The following is a 14834-nucleotide window of genomic DNA, read 5'->3' on the forward strand; positions in this document are numbered from 1 at the left end:
AGGAGGCTCAGGGAGACAAGGCGGTGTCAGGGCACAGGTTGGACTTGATGATCTCCAAGGTCTTTTCCACCCTGGCTGATTCTGTGACTGTCTGGAACCACCCTTGGAGCAGTTGCAGGAGGAGCCCTGGGCCTCCTCTTCAGGAGCTCCAGCAGCCCAGGTCCCTCAGCTTCTCCTGCCAGCCCCAAAGCCCATCCTGTCAGTCCTGAAGAGTCTCTGCAGCTCCTCCTTACTGCCCAGAACAGGGAGCCCCAGAGCCAGACACAGCAGCCCAGACGTGCCCCCCTGGCCTAGGGTGCCTCTGGCAAGGGAGCAGCACCAGGCACTGCAGGAGCCTGCAGACAATTCCTGCAGCACTTGTAGGATGATCCTGCTCACCAAGGGACATTCCCATGGTGCCAAGTCAGGAACTGCAATGGGGAGTGGGGCCAGAGAGGGAAGGGCAAACAGGGATGGGCTATTTCCAGGGGAGAGAACAGGGCTGGGCAAGAGGGAGAAATCTGGAACAAGAAAGAGGAGAGAAAGCAAAGGTGAAGCAAAGGAAATGCTCAGGGCTGTCTGGGGGTGGGTGCCAGGCAGACCTGGCTCAGAGCAATAGTGTCTGCAGTGGGACAGGAAACTCCCAGCTGATGGGAACAAACTTTCTGGCTGACTGCAGAGGACAGGACAAAGCTGAGTGCTTTCCCTGGAGCCCCCCAGCCCTTGCTGGCCCCAGAGGCTGATGGCATTTGTGCTCCCTCAGGTTCATGTCCCCACACCAACAGCGTGGGGGTGCTCCCCCTGCTCTGTGCAATGCAAACGGGCTGCTGAGGCAGTGCTGCCGTGTCTGTGCCTGCAAGGATGGGGCACCTGTGTGAGCTGGGGGAGAGGCTAGGGCTGCTGAGGGGGGATGTTGTTGGCAGCTCCATCAGGACGCTCTGGGACGCTGCCCTGGGCTGTGCAGCGCACTGGGAATGGATCAGCCCCTGCTCTGCTGCTCCTTCCCGTCTGCCCCAGGGCCCTTGCAGAGCCCCAGCCATGCTGTTTGCCCCCAGCCTGCCCACGGCCAGCCTGGGGCTGCTCACGGGACTTTTCTGTGCTGAGCATTGGCCTGGCTGTGTTCTTGAGAGAGCCTGGGCAAGGAGCCTGGAGCCCCCAGGCCCTGGCCTGAGGCATCAGCGCTGCCCCAGCAGTGCCCATGGCCTGTCCCTGCTGCAGCCTCAGCACTGCCACGCCCAGGACTGTGCCCGGCCCCGAGAGCACTCAGGCCCTACAGCAACACCAGGGCCACCAGGGCAGCGGGGCAGGGCCATGGCAGCAGCACTGGCAACACCAAGTGCTGCTGCTGCTGGGCACAGTTGCTGGGCCAGCACTGATCTGCCCCAGCTCTGCACACAGACATTGCTGCTGCAGCCCCAGAGAAGGCAACAAAAGGGGGGGATCTCCTGTGAAAACTTTGCTGAGAGATCCTTTACTTTGCTTAAGCCATCAAGAGCACAGCTCCTCATTGACACAGTCAGGGGCCACTGCAAATTTTGAGAGAAACAAAATGAGAAACGGCACAAACCATTTTATTTCTTTGTGGGCAATATTAAAAATGCAATACAAAGTGAAAGAACCTCCAAACTAAAACCAACTAAATGTATCAAAGATGAGTTTTATTACAATTGATTTGCATAAATTTTCCAGCAGTTTACTGTTTCTGAAATCGTCCATTCATCTGTCTCCACACTGCAGCCTTGAGTTCCTGGTTCCTCAGGCTGTAGATGAGAGGGTTCAGGGCTGGAGGCACCACCGAGTACAGAACTGACACTGCCAGATCCAGGGATGGGGAGGACATGGAGGGGGGCTTCAGGTAGGCAATTGTGCCAGTGCTGACAAAGAGGGAGACCACGGCCAGGTGAGGGAGGCAGGTGGAAAAGGCTTTGTGCCGTCCCTGCTCAGAGGGGATCCTCAGCACAGCCCTGAAGATCTGCACATAGGAGAAAACAATGAACACAAAACAGCCAAAAGCTAAACAGACAGCAAGCAATGAAATCCAAATTTTTCTGAAGGTGGAGTGTGAGCAGGAGAGCTTTAGGATCTGGGGCACCTCACAGAAGAACTGGCCCAGGACATTGCCATGGCACAGGGGCAGGGAAAATGTATTGGCTGTTTGCAGCAGAGCATTGAGAAAGGCACTGGCCCAGGCAGCTGCTGCCATGTGGGCACAAGCTCTCCTGCCCAGGAGGGTCCCATAGTGCAGGGGTTTGCAGATGGACACGTAGCGGTCATAGCACATCACGGTCAGGAGAGAAAGCTCTGTTCCAATGAAGAAGAGAAGCAGAAAGAGCTGTGCAGCACATCCTGAGTAGGAGATGTGTCTGGTGTCCTAAAGGGAATTGTGCATGGCTTTGAGGACAGTGGTGCAGATCATGCCCAGGTCGCTGAGGGCCCAAGTTGCACAGGAAGAAGAACATGGGTGTGTGCAGGTGGTGGCCGCAGGCTACGGCGCTGATGATGAGGCCGTTGCCCAGGATGGCAGCCAGGGAAATGCCCAGCAAGAGGCAGAAGTGCAGGAGCTGCATCTGCCGCGTGTCTGCCAATGCCAGCAGGAGGAAGTGCCTGATGGAGCTGCTGTTGAACATTCTTTAACTCTGGGCTTTGTGGACTGTAGAAACAAGACATTGAAAAGCTCTGCAGCACATCCTCCTCCTCCTCCTCCTGTGCCACAGAGAACCTGGGATAGTCCTCCTGACACATCCCCCAGGCTGTGGGGTGTGCTGAGTTCAGGAGATCCCTCCAGGAGCACAGGAGACATTGCCCTGCACCCACACACTCACCATGCACAGGGCTGTGAAGATCTTTCCCCAGGTGAAGTCTCAGCTCAATGTCTTCCCAATTCTGATTGCCTTCAGCCTGTCTCTGCCTGGCTCCTGTCCCCTCAGTCCCTGCAGGCAGAGCCCTCAGCCCTGCTGGGCTGGGAGAGGAGCTGGTCCTGGAAAGAGCTGTTCCTTTAAAGCTCAGCAGCACAGACTCAGCACAAGGACTTTAATGAACCTCTTGGGAATTTGGTGTTCTTTACATCAGACTCAGTCCCTGAGAGAGTGTTCAGAAAACTTCTCAAGAACTCAAACTTAAATTGAAACTCTGAAACTTCTTGAAGTTTTAATGGTTCCCACTGAGGAACATGACTGGAAAGCGTCCCCAGGTTCCAGTTAGTGCAGAACACTGGAGGCAGTGATGACAGCTGGGGACAAACAAGGCAAAGGTGTCTTTGGTGCTGAGCAAAGCTGGATGTGTTTGAGGAATGCAAAGGGCCAAGGCCTGAGCCCCAGCCCCTGCCAAGGCAGATCCTGTCCCTCCCTCCTTGCTCAGGGCTCTTGCCGGGACGGGCACTGGCATGTGGGGATGTGCAATGCCAGGGGCAGAAGCATGGGGCGGTCCCTGCCAGGCTGCTGAGCAGGGACAAGGAGGCAATGAAGCCCCAGGCCTGCAAGGGTCAATTGTCTCCTGCTCCTGCCTCGGGCCCAGGGCCAGCAGCCATGGCCAAAGTGCTGCCCAAGGTGGCTCTGGCAGGGCTGTCTTGCAGCTGCTGCCCATCCCTGTGCCCTGTGCAGCCCAGGCTGTCCCACAGTGTCCCTGCCCTGCGCCTCTGTCCCTGCAGGCTGTCGGCATCCCCTGGCTGCCCCACCTGGCTGGGCCCTTCCTTTGCTGACAGCTCTGCCTCCTGCCTGCCTCTGCCTGCCCACACAAAGCCCGGGGCTGACCCAGACTCCTTCTGGGGGCTATGTTGCACCACAGCCCTGCCCTGCAAGGGAAATTCCTTTGTCCTTCTGTCCAGTCCTGATCTCCTCAGTGGCGATTTACATTAAGTTTTTCCATTTTTCTCCCTGTTTACTATTATATTAAAAGGATCCACCATCTCTGAAACCTCCCTTCAATCCCTTCCCGGGCTCTCTGATCAGGGGCAGCCTCAAGGAGGCCAAGACCAGCCAGACCTGTTTGTCTTCAGAGTATTTGTCTGGGAGCAATCCTTGGATAGACAGAGTTTGGGAGGCCAAATCCTAGTTTTTTCCATGAGCACCTGAACAAGAAGGACAGTTCTTTTCCATAGGAAGGAAAGTACAGAGCCCAAGTATTTCACAGACAGGTGAGAGCTGGCCCTCAGGAAGCCAAGGGAACCTAGACAGTCCTGGCAGCTTTTGTCTGGGAGCTATCCTTGGATATAAGGAATTTTGGAGGCAGATTCCCAATTTCGGCCAGAGACGCCTGCATCGAAAGATGTTTTTTTCAATGGAAAGAAAAGCACATCCCTCCAGTGTTTTGAAGGCAGATGAGAGGTGGCCCCAAAGATGCCAAGGCCATCCAGAGGAGTCTCTTCTGGCAGGTTTTATATAGAAAGAATATTTGGATTTAATCAACTATGAGGTAAAATCCTAATTTTGGCAATGAACACCTGGAGGAAAAGCAGAATTCTTTCCCACAGGAAGGAAAGCACGGAACTCCAGAGTTTTAGGGGCAGATGAGAAGGAACATTCAACATGCAATGTCAGCTGGACCAGTCAGGCCAAGCCAACCAGACCCCCTTGGGGCCCTGCAGCATCACAATTGCACCTTGGTTCCATAAGCCCCCATAGTATCACAACAGATCTTTGTTTTCATGAGGCCCAGTGACACCACAAGCAGTGGTCTTGGTTTTGAAGATGTGGGAATATGCTCTGAGCCCAGTGCCCATGGTGCTGGTCTCTTCCTGCTGAATTTTCTTGATGAATCGGTAGACCAGCTGTAGGAGAAGGGCAAGAAGCCAGGGATGTTGCATGGAATGCTCCAAGCGCGGTGCCAGCAGGCCCAGCCCAGGTGGGGATGGCTGCAGGTACCTGGACTGCTCTGCGGAAGAGGCCACGGGTGGGGTCCCGCTCTTGTGTGCGCTGCAGGGCTGCACCTGGCAAAGAGTGAGCGCAGCCAGAGATGAGGAGCTGCAGGAGAGGCCGGAGAACACGGCCCAGCCCTGCGCTCCCCAGGCAGGGACAGCCCCGGGATGCCCCAGGGGATGGAGCACTGCCCCTGCGGGGTGTCTGCCCGGCCCCTCTTCCGTCCTGTCCGTGGACATGGGATGGAATTGGGTGGGATGGGATAAAATGGGGTGGGATGGAATGGCGCCAAGTTGGCTGTGGGCACCAACCCTGTGGCCCTGCTCTGCCACTCACCCTCCTGCGGCAGCTCAAACGGCACCACTGCTTTGGTTTCATGTGCTGGGGCAGCTCCAGGGCCTTCTTCCTCCTCTTTCCCCCAGGCCACCTTGGGCACTTTCAGGGGTCTCTGCTCCATGATAATGACTGGTTTTGTGCGGGCACCTGCAGAAGAGAAGCATCAGGAAGGCCACGGATCACCGAGTCCTGTAGTCTGGCCTCGAGCTCAGCTGCAGGAAAAACGCCTCGGAAATGCTCCGGGTCAGATGGGAACGAGTGCGCTGTGTGGGGGCTCCTCACAGCACTGCTCTGTCCCGTTGTGCCCCGTTGCTTGTTCCCAGCACCTGGGCAAGCTTCTATTTCTCATGTGTCACAAAGGGGCCTTGGAGACCGGGTTCCGTTCCATGGCACGGTGACCGTGCTGCAGTGTGCCAGCCAGGGGCCTTGCACACACTGCCTCCTGCCCTGGGGCCGGCCCCAGCCCAGCCAAAGTGGCCCAGCTTGGAAGGAATCCCTGGCCCCAGCCTGACAGGATCTTTAGGAAGGCCTCAGACCATAAGCCAGCGCCGCCTGGCTCTGCAGGCTCACTCCTATCCCCATATCTTTCCCTGAGAGCATTTGAATTTCTAAATGAGAATCATTTGAAGAGAGGGGATTTACATTTTCCATTTCAGAGAAGACTTCTGCCTTGCTTAGCAGACACCTCTCTCTTCAAACCAAGACAATTGTTTGTCATCTTGCAGATGCGCAGTTGCTGGGCAGCCCCGTTTTCCACCAGGGACCTGGGGAACCATTTCAGCAACTGGGAAAATCCTAGCTGGTCCATCCACCCATAGATGAGGTCTCCAAATTTGCCCCAAAAGTGGGTCCAGCTTTTATAGGCCAAAAAGAGCAAGTCCAAGTGACTGGATGATATTTTTAGCCCAGATAGCCCTTCAGCTGATGGCACACTTCACAATCAGCAGGGGACACAGCTAGGCCAAAGCCCAGACCTCTGCTGGGAGGCTTTCTCTTCAAAGACCCTTCAAACAAGCCTCCATGCAAGTCAGTTGGGAAAGTTTCTTCAAATGATCCATTTCTGGCACCTAACTACACAGGGTGTTGTGAAAGATTCTAAAGCAGCCGCTCTGGAGTCCAAGAGGCAGCCCTAAGAGTCCTTGTCATCTATTTGTAGCTAAATCCCACATTGGAGGAGTTGAAGGAGTTTCGAACTAGCTAGAGAGCGGACCTCTGAGTTATCTTTTTATACTAACAACTATCTGTACAATATTTACAATTACTTTCCAATCCCTATCATCTATGTTAGACAGTGAGCTTCTACTCTAGACCAATCTCAAAGTGCCAAGATCACAGCAGAAGAGGGAGGCCAAGAAGAAGAAGGAGAAAGGCTGCACATGCCCAGATTCCTCCATCTTGCCCCCTGAAGCCCCATTCTAAAAACCCTCAACATCTATTTTTCCACTCTGGGATAAATTCACTATCATTCTACTTCAACTTTTGTGGCTGGTCATTCTTCATCCAAGGTTGGTCATTGTTTTTTCCAAGGGCTAAATCAAAGGCACAGGGGTCTTGGGCTCTGTGCCAAGGTCTCTGAGCCCTCTGACAGGGTCTGGAGTCCCGCAGGGCAGTCAGAGGCATTTCCTGGCTTCCCACATCATGCTACAGTGTAAGCTTCCTTAGCCAATCACGCTATGACACACAAACCTACAGCCCTGCATCCTAAACTTCTTGTTTACCATTGTAACTACTTTGATTTCTTCCTAGATCTTGAACTGGAAAACTCTAAACTTTCCTCCACTTCAACTTTCCTCCCCGTGTTGCTGCTATAAACTAGAAATCCGCATTCTTGCTTCTAGCACCTAAGTTTGGGAGCCCTTTCCAAGGTCTCAGATCAAATCCTGTGTTTAATTCTAAGCTTTGCTGACAAGACCAAAGGTCTGAGATTTCTCTGCATTTGGGTTTCCAACAACACTGATGCTGTTAGTTGCAGAGTGCCCAGGATGCATCTTGCAAGTCAACTCTGGCAGGAACAAGGCGGCTGCCAGGGGACTAGGTCTTGCCAGCGCCCCAGCCCCTCAGGGGCTGCCCCAGCCCGGCCAAGCTGCCCGGCAGCAGCGCCGCAGCCCCACAGCAGCTCCAGAGCAGCCCCATGCAGAGGCACCTGGGATCCCTCAGCAAGGCAGCCAGCAGCACCTGGGCAGGAGGACACGGCTGGCGCTTCCTGCCTGGCACAGGGCTCATGGCCATCTCCAGGCACCGCTCTGGCAGGGATCCCCGCAGCTCCGGCCCCTGCTCTGTGGGCAGCACAAAGGCTTCAGCAGAACCACCAAAGGCCAAGGGGCTTCTGGCCATTTCCCCTGGCCCACTGCACGCCTGGGCAGCTGGCTGAGTGTGGGCATCCTTTTCCCCCTCCTCCCCTATGCCCTACGGACCCTGGGCAGCAAAAGAAAGATCCTGGGAGTCCGTGTATGTTAACATAGTCTATATTTACATGGTCAAAGAAAAAAAATGAAAAGTAAATTCTTGAAGAAAAACCAAATAAATCCTGACTCAGGTGGCCCCAGCAAAAAGAGCTTCTGGGATCAATTCTCCACAGAGCTCTGGCAGGGCAGGCAGCCGAGCCGTGCCAGACGAGGCCATGTCTTCCACGCCCTGCGCAGGTGATTTTGGAGCCACTGGAACCTGGAGATGGGAGCCCACTCTCCTGACCTGAGGATGCACAGCGTTTGAATTGCCAGGCTTCCGACGGCGAGGCTGACGTCATTCGTTTTGTCTTCCAGGGCTGCGAGAGAGAGGAACAGAGGCACGGTCAGAAGCTGGAGCCACAGGGAGCCGAGGAGGAGCCCCCTGCAAGGGCCATCCCGGCTGGCTCTTGCCACGGCCAGGAGGGAGAAGGGAGCAAGGGGATCAGCCCGAAGCTGCTGGCCACGAATGGCCTGCGTGGCCCTGAAATCTCCGTGTGCTCTGCCCACGGGAGCAGAGCCCTCCGCAGCCGGGGCAGGGCTTGCAGCTCCCCCCGGCAGCCCCCGCTGTCAGCCCACTGCCCTCACTCACCAGTGCAGATCAGCTGCAGCTCTTGCTGCTGCCCCCTCAGGTGCCGCCCGGCCATGCCTGTGAACACAGAGCCTGTCACGGCCCCGGCGACACAGCTCCCTGCCAGCGGCGCTGCCGGCGCTGTGGCCACACGGGTTGCTGGCCCGGCAGCACTCAGCTCAGCCCATGCAGCACGCTGTCGCCCCAGGGCATGGCTGTCAGAGGGCGGCAGCAGCAATGCCCAGGCCAGGCGGGGCTGCACGGCGCCGGGCCCGGCTGCCGCTGCCGGGGCAACAGGCGGGGCTGGGGCCAAGCTGCGGCGGGCCGGGGAGGGAGTCCGGGCTCCTAACTCACCCATGAACCTGATGGCCGCCTCTCGCAGGGGCTCTTGTGGGCTCTCCAGGTAGCGCAGTGCCCGGCGCAGGTGCTCGGCCGCTCTGCTCCTGTCCTCTGCCAGCTGGAGAGTGCAGCAGGAGGGAAGGGTTGGCACGGGCTCAGCCCCTGGGCCGGGCGCTGCCTGCGCCCAGCCCCGGCCTCCCCTGGCCGCACAGCCCTGAGGCGCGGCCAGCAGCCGCTGGTTGCGGGCTCCCGAGGAGAGGGGGAGAGGGCCGGCTGCTGCCCGGGGAGCCGCGGTGCCGCCCCTGCCCCGCAGCCCCGCCGGGCCCGGGCTCCATGGGCACCCGGCTCAGGCCCGCGGGAGCCTGGAGAAGAGCCCGCGCGGCCTCTGGCTGCAGCAGCGCGCAGGGGCACAGCTGCCCGGCCCGCACACTGAGCACCACCCTCAGGGGCCTTCTCCAGACTGAGTTGGGGATTGCAGGCCCTCCTTACCAGGCACTTGCTGAATTCTGCAGTTTCTGCTCCTTCAGCAGCTTTCTGAGATCCCTCCTGTTATGAACAAAAATTCTGCCAATTTCGTTTAGTGAGAAAAATGTTACTACTGTTTCTGCTGTGGTGCTGCTTGTGTGTTATGGTAATTACGGGTCGTTGTCATTAACAGTTGTTTTTACATCCAAAGATGCCTAGTTGGGGCCTAGTTAATGGCTCTTCTCTGGGACAGTGAAGGGTGGCAACCTCCCCAAACAGTGACGAGAAGAGAATTGGGGGGGGAGGTATGAAAAACAACTCCAGGACCAGCATGCCATGAGAAGCTACTGCTTCTATCTTTTTAAACCAGACCCCCAAAACAACGAGCCAACATAGAGTTGAGAGATTGGAGTGATGTCTGGACGTCAGGAACAGAGTGCTGGAGCCTTCAGAGATGCTGAACACCTTCGTAGTCCCTCTCACCCTGAGCACAGGAGTCGTCCCAACACCAGGAGCAGACAGGGCGAAGCTGCGAACAACAACATCCGAAAGGGTCACCACTCCCTAAAGGCTCCCACGAGGACCAGACCCCCAGCTCTGCCCCTAGTGGACAAAGCTGCACATACCCTCCTCCTCGTCGCCCTGGGAGAGACGACAGAGACTGCAGCCCCTGCCCAATCCTGAGCTGATCACTTTTAATAAAGGCATTAAAAGGAGAAAGAGTCTCCTGCCCTGTTTATTTCACTGAGGAGAGACCCTGGGTCAATATCAATCAGAGAATGCTGCAATCACCTCTGCTCTAAGGAGAAATAAAAATTACCAACATCATTTATAATAGGAATGTGTATTTCTGACAAGGCATTTGAAATCTCTGTCCATAACTGGACTAAAAATCTTTATTGACCCTCTCAGGGTTTTGTGTTGTTTACATCAGACTCAGTCCCTGAGAGAGTGTTCAGAAAACTTCTCAAGAACTCAAAATTAAATTTAAACTCTGAAGGTTATATAAGTTTTAATGGGTTCCACTGAGGGACACAACTGAGAAAGTGTCCCCAGGTTCCAGTTAGAGCAGAACACTGGAGGCAGTGACGGCAGCTGGGGACAAACAAGGCAAAGGTGTCTCTGGTGCTGAGCAAAGCTGGATGTGGTTCAGGAATGCAAAAGGCCAAGGCCTGAGCCCCAGGCCCTGGCCAGGCAGATCCTGTCCCTCCCTCCTTGCTCAGGGCTCTTCCCAGGATGAGCACTGGCATGTGGGGATGTGCGATGCCAAGGGCAGGAGCATGAGGCGGCCCCTGCCAGGCTGCTGAGCAGGGACAAGGAGGCAATGAAGCCCCAGGCCTGCAAGGGTCACTTGTCCCCTCGTGGCCTCAGGCCCAGGGCCAGTAGCCATGGCCAAAGTGCTGCCCAAGTTGGCTCTGGCAGGGCTGTCTTGCAGCTGCTGCCCATCCCTGTGCCCTGTGCAGCCCAGGCTGTGCTACGGTGTCCCTGCCCTGCGCCTCTGTCCCTGCAGGCTGTCAGCATCCCCCGGCTGCCCCACCTGGCTGGGCCCTTCCTTTGCTGACAGCTCTGCCTCCTGCCTGCCTCTGCCTGCCCACACAAAGCCTGGGGCTGATACCAAAAGGGTTCATTCCATTTTTACCTTGCCTGTGAACTTTCAGCACAGGAACAAGGCATGCAGGGGCTGCTTTCCCAGCAAGGATGGCTGGAAGAGAAGAAGACATCTGGCTCAAGGGTGCAGGGATAGAGAAAATAAGGAGTGTATCTGGGAACTTGGGGTGGGTTTTATGGAAATAGGTAAATTATAATTCATATTTAGTGACTGTATATAAGCAACACACTGGTAGAATTACATGTCCACGTAAGGTTGGGAGTTATCCCATGTTGGTCCTCAGGCCTGAATAAATTATGCTCTCTCAAACACAAAATGAGTGTTAAGGAGCCTCAGCCTTCCCTGCTCCGGCTGGAGGAGCCCACCTCCCTCAGCCTCTGCTCACAGCCCAAGGGCTCCAGCCCCACCTTGGAGGCCCTTCCCAGGCCAGGTGAGTTGAGCAGACCACTGCGGACCTACAAGCAGTAAGATGGTGAAGCCAGGCAGACTAGGAGCCTGGGATCTGAGCAGGGTGGACCAAGAGCCAGATGAGCTATAGCCAGGCAGACCTGAGACTCTGAAAGAAATGTAGGTGGATCTGAGAGCCTAGAAGTCTGTACAATATATGAGACACGACGCCCAAGAGGAAGGGTGCTGGATATGAGGACAGGCACTACACACTTTGCTTATTTGGTGTGCAAGAAATAGAGTGAGGCTATGCAATTTGCTTGTTTGGAAGGAGATGGCTTGGGGGGTAATGTACAAACTGCTTTTTTTATTAAAATGTGGGAGTGTACCAGCCACACTTTCACTTGTGCCACTGCCTGCTGCTCTCTGCAGGTGCATTGGATCGAGCCTTGCGCCTTTGCCAAGGTATGGCCACAGTCAGGTGGGGACCAAGGATGGTGCTGAGTTCCCCCTAAATGGCAGTGCATGCAGTGGGACACAGAAACGGTGCAATGGAAGTGGCAAATGGCATGGCCACAGCAGCAGCCGGTGCCTCAGCAGCAGCACGGTCCTGAGGAGTGTGAGGGAGGCTTGCTAAGTCGCTGCTGTACAAGCACTGGAACAAAAACAACACCAAACTCTGAGAGGCAGAGCCAAGAGCTGCACAGAAAGCACATAAGAGAAGCTTTCTGAAATTCTATGGTGGCCAACTCCACAGTGACCCGATGTGATTTGGGATTGGGCTGTAGAGCGAGGTGCAGCTGGAGACGGAGCCTGGCGTAGTGTTGAGAGCAGCGGGGGAGGCTGCTTGGTCTGGACCAGACTGATTTTGACACCTGGGGTACAGGTGAGTCCCTGGGGACAGAATGGGAAATAACCTATCAAGTAAGAACAGATTGTTTTGTCTACATGGAAAGCTTTGTTGAAAAGAAAAGGCATTAAGACTACTGACTACACCCTTTGTAGTGTTTTACTATGAGCAAAGTCACAAGATTTTGAGACTGATGCAAGTACTGCTTTTAGTGTTAGGACATAGAAAGAAGTTGGGAAAAGACTATGGGATATAGTATAAAAAGGGACAAGGCAGCTGCAGATTTGGCTACCACCTGGAGATTTCTCCATGAGATTTGAAAATAATGGAAAACAGAGCAGGACAAGAGAGACTTGCAGTGACCAATTAATACAAAAGAACTGTAAAAGGAAGAATAGAAATATTAAAGTAGCAGTGGGAGCTGGGGACAGAGTAGCTCTATTGTTCAGTGCAGTGTATTTGTTTGCTGATAGAATGTGTATTTTGTTTGTGAATTGCAGCTACTAATCTTTGATTAGGCATAAGTGTAAAAGTTTATATTCCATATGCATATGTACACTCGACAGATATGGAGTTCAGTGGATGCCCGCTTGTTGCATTCAGCTTGTGTTGCATCACAGCTCTCAAAGCAAAGAACCCAGCTATGGCACACTTGACTCCCTGAAATAAGCAAAAATGTGTGGGTGATAGGAACATATAGACTCTCTCTTATCCTTGTATGTTACTTGATGAAATTGTATAGTTATTGATATTGAAGTTGTATAGCCTTTGGTAAAATTATGTGGCTGTTGATTTTGTTACTATCCTAATATATGGCCTTCAGCTTATTCTTGTGTGTTGCCTTATAAAGTTGCACAACTGCTGGTATTGTCAATAGTCTAGAAGTGGAGGTATAAGGATTTTTGATGATAGATAATGTAAGTTTGGGGAATAAATCAAGGTCAGCTCATGGATGCATTCCAGAGTTAGTGGAATCTACACAAGGGATACTTGTACCATGTTTGCTATTTCTTCTGCAAGGGCCCTGTAGGGGGATGGTAGACATGGCATTTATTTAAAAGAAAACAAAAAGGGGGGAATTGTAGGCACACAGTTTGTGGTAATTGGGAGTGGAGCTGTGGCTGAGCCTCATCCCTAAGGGCTACAACCATGCAGGACAGGTGAACAGTATTCAAGGCAATGAGACATGGAGTGCTGAGGTGTACTGACAAATCACAAAAGGGTACAGAGGGCACACAGGTGCAATGCATGTAAGATGAAGGATATAAAAGGTTGTACTGAAGGACAATAAAGGGCTGATGCTTGAAGCCTTCTTTGGTGTCAGTTGTACCCCCAACAGCAACAAGTGATGTCACAAAGCCCCCCCGTGTGATGTCACAGCCCTTTCTCGAATATCACACAGCTGGTCTCTGATGTCACAGCCAACTCTGTGTTGTCATAGTCTGCTCTGTGGTGTCGCACCTGGCTCTGTGATGTCACAGAGACAGCCTATGATGCTGTAGTTGCTCAGTGACCTCACATAACCCATTCTGTGATGTCACAGCCCACTCTGTGATCTCATGTTACCAGATGATAAATTGCCTACACCAGGTGAGCACACACAGTGCTGGTTCTCCAAAACCCAGGCCTATGGAAACCACACAATGCCCATTGTGTGAGAAGGGGAACTGAAACTCACCAGCCTCAGTGTCCTGCCAGCTCTGCCAGCCTGACAGAAACATTGGGGTCCATGAGCACCAGGGACCACCAGAGAGACCCTCAGGACAGAAGAACGCATGCAAAAGGGGAAATATGTTAATGATTTTGGGGTAATGATGATCATATGTATGTTTAGTCCAGGACAATCAATGAATATGTGTGCAAAATACAGAATATAAACAGAAACTTTCCTGTACTCAGCATGCAGGACTTTGGGAGGAGCTATCCCCTGTGCATCCAGCTGAATAAAGAATGCTGCTTCTTAATGCTACATTGGTATCAATGATTTTCTATTTAACTGAATATTTGCTAACACTCCCACTCCCAAGGAAAGTTCTGTCTCCTGCTGGTCACAAACAGAGAAGGGCTGGTGGGAGATGTGGGGGTTGGAGTCTGCCTGGGGTACAGTGATCATGAAATTAATGAGTTTTCAATATTCTGTGAAAGGAGGAGAGGCATCAATAAAACTTCTACGCTGGACTTACAGAGAGTAGAGTTTGGCCTTTTTATGATGCAGATTTGGGGAATATTATATCAGATACTGATTTTTTAAAAGGAAATCAACCCTAAAAAGCAAAGGGATCCAGGAAGGATGGACACACCTCAATAAAATAATCCTAAGGGGGAAGGAGAAGCCTGTGCCTCTGTGACAAAAGATGAGAGCAGGAAAATGACTGGCTTGGCTGGACATGGAGCTTTTGTGAGAACTTGGGGGAAAAAGAGGGTGCATCACCTTTCCACAGAAGGTCAGGCAACTCAGGAAGTGTTTAAGGATGTTGTTAGGTCATGGAGAAAGAAAAGTAGTGTGGTGAAAGCTCAATTAAGACACAACCTGGCCACTTCAGTGAAAAAGAATAAAAATTTTTTCAGAAATTAATTAAGAGCAAAAGAAGAGAAAAGGAGAATCTCTGCTCTGTATTGGATGCAGTGGGGAATGATAGTAACTAAATATAAGGAAAAGGCTGAGCTGCTTAACACCTTGTTTGTCTCAATTTTCAGCAATAAGTCAAGTTGTCCTCAGGACAAGTGTTCTTCTGAGCTGTAGATGGGCACAGGGAGCAGAACAGCCCCCTGTAATACAGTAGGAAGCAACTGCAGACCTGCTAAGCCACTCAGATGATCACAGGTGTCTCTGGGGGCAGATGGGATCCATCCCAGGGGGATGAGGGAGCTGGTGGATGAGCTCCCCAAGCTGCTCTCCATCATTTACCATCAGTGCTGGCTCAGCAGGGAGGTCTCAGAGGACTGGAGGTGCCAAAAAATGAGTTTTATTACAAGTGACTTGCAAGAACTGCCCAGCAGT

Source organism: Melozone crissalis, unplaced genomic scaffold (assembly GCF_028551555.1).
Source record: "Melozone crissalis strain CALT ecotype California unplaced genomic scaffold, PUWL_Pcris_2 ptg000031l_1, whole genome shotgun sequence".
Classification (NCBI taxonomy): Eukaryota; Metazoa; Chordata; class Aves; order Passeriformes; family Passerellidae; genus Melozone; species Melozone crissalis.